The sequence below is a fragment of the Lepus europaeus genome, chromosome 13 (genome assembly GCF_033115175.1).
Source record: "Lepus europaeus isolate LE1 chromosome 13, mLepTim1.pri, whole genome shotgun sequence".
NCBI classification, from domain to species: Eukaryota; Metazoa; Chordata; class Mammalia; order Lagomorpha; family Leporidae; genus Lepus; species Lepus europaeus.
The window spans coordinates 30,646,147-30,651,087 of record NC_084839.1 but is presented as its reverse complement, the minus strand read 5'-3'; the positions used below and the strand labels follow the sequence as shown (position 1 = coordinate 30,651,087).

Here is a 4,941-nt window from a genome sequence, read left to right as displayed (position 1 = left end):
GCCTTCTGTTAGCGCTGGCTGCCATGTCACTCTCGGTCACCTTGTAATCACCTTGCAGTCTTGACTGATGTCCAAACTTCTGGATCATGGCCCACCATCTGGACTTCTGTCTTCCTCCAAGTGCACTCGTCATACAGGCTGCTACTCAGTTTTCATTAGTGACATTGACCAGACCAAAATGTCCTACTCATGATCATTTAAATTATGTTTCCCCATCAACAACAAAAATTGCCAAGCACCCTTCACTCCAACCTTCATCTCAAGTCTGTTTAACAATATGTTACTTGTATATTAAACATTAATGTTGTTAGAGGATTAGCCAAAGAAATAGCCTCTTTCTACATTTTTAGGGATCACATTTTTAAAAAGGAGACATTGACAGAGCAAACAAAATCCTTGAATGGCTAAGGTCAGAGCTGGAATGCTACAGTCGTGCCAGCCAGCCAGCTGCTTATGACTTTCCACACATCAGCAAGTTCCCCTCATAAAAGGTTTATAGCTCAAGCCAGGATGTTTTCAGACAGACCTAAACCAACACCACACAAAAAAAGTAAGGGGCAAACAGTGTGAGACCAATTAAAACAAATTGGTAGTGAAAGCAACAGCTGGATTGCAACATGTACTGTTCTGTTATTGGCATGTCAACTGGGTGCTTTTTAGAGAAACCGGAGCTGCCTGCAGGAAAAGAGAGACCAGCACCCTAACGGGGCTGGGCAGCTGTGTACACTCAGGCATTCCTGCACATGTACTCCAGAAGGATTTTCACTTGCACAAATGAAAACCTGTGCAAGGAACTTGTCTCTGTAGTAGAGCCTCCAACTGGACTATCAGCACAGGGAATAGCAACCCAATAGTGCTGAGTCAGAACTCATGTGGCAAATGCTAAAATAACAGTGGAGGGCAGCCTGTGCACCCCAAAAAGTACTAGCTAGTCAGATGTCCTAGGTCTTGGGTCCAGTATTGTCACAACAGCCTATTATATCTCAAATACTCCATCTGCATAGTGGGAAAATATTACCTTCTTTTTCTGCTCTTCATCTTGTGTGTGTGTGTGTGTGTGTGAGTTGTATTACTAGTTTCTTTTCTTTTTTTTTTAATGTAGCATAAAGTCATTCAACATACAGATATGGCTCTTTACACAGTTTACTATATCTAAAGTTAGATATTGAAACTATTGAGGCCGGCGCCGTGGCTCAACAGGCTAATCCTCCGCCTTGCGGCGCCGGCACACCGGGTTCTAGTCCCGGTCGGGGCACCGATCCTGTCCCGGTTGCCCCTCTTCCAGGCCAGCTCTCTGCTGTGGCCAGGGAGTGCAGTGGAGGATGGCCCAAGTGTTTGGGCTCTGCACCCCATGGGAGACCAGGATAAGCCCCTGGCTCCTGCCATCGGAACAGCGCGGTGCGCCGGCCGCAGCGCGCTACCGCGGCAGCCATTGGAGGGTGAACCAACGGCAAAAGGAAGACCTTTCTCTCTGTCTCTCTCTCTCACTGTCCACTCTGCCTGTCAAAAATAAAAAAAAAAAAAGAAACTATTGAGTTGAAGAAAATCATCCCATTAAAACAAAAATGGCAACATTTCTGAAAAGTGAGTTTTATGTTTATGTGATGGGAAATCAGCTCTCCATCTACCCCCAAACAACTCCTTCAGTCCAGAGCTAAAGGAAGACAGTGACCACAGGTGGCGTGGTGCCCATGCAGAGGGCCCCAGAACAAGCAATGGGGTTAAACAAGCAGCTTCTTTCTTCGTATAGAACAAGGCTATGGAAGAGAAGCATCATCTTCCTTTAGCCCTTATATTAGTGTGTTGTGCCTCCACCCAAGTTACTGTGCACCAAGCGGCTACAAATAACAAAAACAAACTGACTGAAAGTCCCTGAAATGCATGCAACTTAAAATTCCCCAAAGCACACAACCCAGTCCACGTCTCCAGCCTGATCCCACTCAGTGGAGACTACGCTGTCGCGGGGCTCCCCTGGCTCCCTGCTGGGTCCGTTGTGCTGCTGGGGTCTGCAGTGGTTCCTTCTTTGGCTGCTGCCTGCTGGGTTTCAGTCTGGGGGTCTTCATTTCCGGCACTTTTCTTCCCCTTGTCTGCGGCCATCTCCATAATTTCTTGCAGTGGCTGGTCAGGTTCAAGGTTGCTGGGCTGGAGTTCATAAACCTGGACTTGACCCGGGACATTGATTGCTTTCTGTTTGAGTTTTTCCAAGACACCATTTCTCCTGGCCTGGCGTACATCAGTTTGTGCCTCCGGATCCACGGAATCCAGGGCCAGCAGCTACTCTTCAATCATCAGGTACTTCTTATCGGTCTTCTTGCCTTCGAAGTTGTCCACAGCCTGCTCCAGCCCTTGTACCTTCTCCAGGATGGCTTCCACCTTCAGCACACCTGAAGGGGGGCCTCAGCTTCCCCCAGCTTGGGAGCTGGTGCATCGGCAGGGGTGGGGCTGGGTGCTGCCTTTTCTTCTGCAGCCACATTCTTGGGGGAAGAGGGGACAGCAGTGGGGTGGGAATGGGAGAAAGACAGGGAACTTGACCTCCACTTTCTCAGAGGGAGGGGGCGGCTTTGGGGAAACAGGTTTGGAATCTGCCTCCTTGCGGATCACTCGGATTGGGATGTGTCTGGGAAGGAGATCTGGTCCTGCCAGTCCTGCCTTACTTTCTGGCTTGCTGTCAGGTTGGGAAGCAGGTGGAGATTCTTTACGGGCCATGGGTTGCTGAGGCCTGTCCACCACAGTGTGCACACAGATGGGCGATTGCGAGAGAACTGGTGTGCTGCTTCTGGATGGTGAGCCCTCCTGGCTGGACGCACCCCGCTCCGGCGATCTGAATGGAAACGGGGCCCGCAGGGGCCGGTGCTCCCAGTCATCCCCCTGGATCTTGTGGTATACCTGCTGGTGGGTCTGGTATTCACCCTGCTGAGCAGGGTAGTGGGTCTTCTGGGCTTGGTGGAAGGAGGGCTGGGCCACTGGCCGGGTGATGTTCTGCTCATGTATCACTGGGATGGGGATGTAGCCCCGGGACAGCTGGTGACTGCCCAGGCTGCTCCTGCCAGAGGAGGGCAGGCTGGCGGAGAAGGTTGAGGATGAACAGTCGGAGGCAGCAGGAGACTGGGACCACTCAGGTCCGTGGGAGACTGGGGGCTGGGCTGCCGCAGCTGCCACCACCTGTGCACACTGTTGTTTCTCTGGCTGCGTGGCACCGGGCACAGTCCGCAGAGGCCTTGGTTCGGAATCGCTGTGCTGCAGGCTGGGAATAGACGTGGAAAGTGTGCGGCTGCTGGTTCTCAGCGCCTTCGTGGAGGACGGGCATGGGCATGTAGCCTGGTCGGAGCTGGGGGTACACAGGGTGGCCCTCCCTAGCGGGCGGCAGCCTGGCACCCTCCTGCGAGGCCCCACTGGTTGAGGATGTAGTTTCCTTGGGGGTCCTCTGGGGTCACGCGCGGGTCGTTCCACATCATGGTGCGGTTGTTGTGGTCCACGGAGAAAGTCCAGCCCGTCTGGGGGTCGACCTTGATCTCCCAGCCAGGGGGCAGCGGGTCACAGTCGGTGGCGCCATTGCTGGACGCCACCTGAACCATGGGCGAGTGGGTGGCGGCGCTCATGGCCGGGGTCTCGGGCCTTGGGGCGCACTGTCACTGTGTGGGTCGTGGCCGGAGCGAGAGCCCTGCACGCTGCCAAAGTCCTGGAAGCCGGCGCCGGGGCCCTTTATGAATTAAAGACGATGGTGACATGGCCGGAGAGGGCTGGAAGTGTCTGGAAATAGCCTCCTTGCTGCCAAAGGGGAAGGAGGAGAGAGAGGGAGGCAGCAACTGGCCGGCTGTCTGCTCTTCATCTTAGATGATTTGTGAAAGTGCATACAAAGACACTTCTGAAAATTTCAAATATTACCCATCATATAAGAAACTCTTCCTAAATGGCTGGCTGAAGAATTTTTGAAAGCCAGTTTCATATCTACTCAAGAGTACGTAATGGTGAGCCCATTATGGAATCACTTGTTTTTGCCAATAGCACAGGGTAAATCCAGGACCATGTGATTGCTGAAAAGTTGTACATCCAATCAAGATTTTGTGTTGATTCAGTGCCAATGTACTAGATATTTTAATCACTGCATTATTAACAAGCATTTGAATTGTATATTATCATTTCACTTTTCTGATAAGGAAGTTGAGGCCCAAAGAGAGTAAATATTTTATACAAAGTCACACAGATATTGAATTGAAGAGCAGAAGTTTCAATCACAAATCCTTTGCTTTTTTTTTTTTTTTTTTTTTTTTTTGACAGGCAGATTTAGACAGAGAGAGAGATACAGAGAGAAAGGTCTTCCTTCCGTTGGTTCACCCCCCAAATGGCCGCGCTGCGCTGATCCGAAGCCAGGAGCCAGGTGCTTCCTCCTGGTCTCCCATGCGGGTGCAGGGCCCAAGGACCTGGGCCATCCTCCACTGCCTTCCCGGGCCACAGCAGAGAGCTGGACTGGAAGAGGAGCAACCGGGACAGAATCCGACACAACAACCAGGACTAGAACCCGGGGTGCCGGTGGTGCTGCAGGCAGAGGATTAGCCAAGCAAGCCGCAGCGCCAGCCAAATCCTTTGCTTTTAAACACTACCCTACAATCCTTCTTTCCGTTTTCTCATTATAATGCAAAAAGACATTAAAATGGGACTGAATCCCAAAGACTAACAGCAAAATAATATGCATCAAAGTACTAAAAGTACTAAACATGAATCTCTTACTAGAATCAAGCTTGGGTAACTTGGGTCTTTGCCCAATAAAGCAGTTTTGAGAGAATGCACCATAAGATGCCAAGTCCTGAGCACAGAAACTTAACTGGCCATTCCAAGAAAATACTCTACCTCCTCCTAAGTGAGTCCTTTATGGGAGATGGGAGTTTCTAAAATTCTAGGGAAGCATCCCATGAAAAGCATCAGCTATGGACAACTATGGAG

The 4,941-nt window shown here is 50.8% G+C and overlaps 1 pseudogene; it reads right to left on the bottom strand.

Annotated features, from left to right (window-relative positions):
- Nucleotides 1–1,950: 1,950 nt before the first annotated feature.
- On the bottom strand, nucleotides 1,951–3,599 carry LOC133772308 (BAG family molecular chaperone regulator 3-like; annotated as a pseudogene).
- Nucleotides 3,600–4,941: the final 1,342 nt, after the last annotated feature.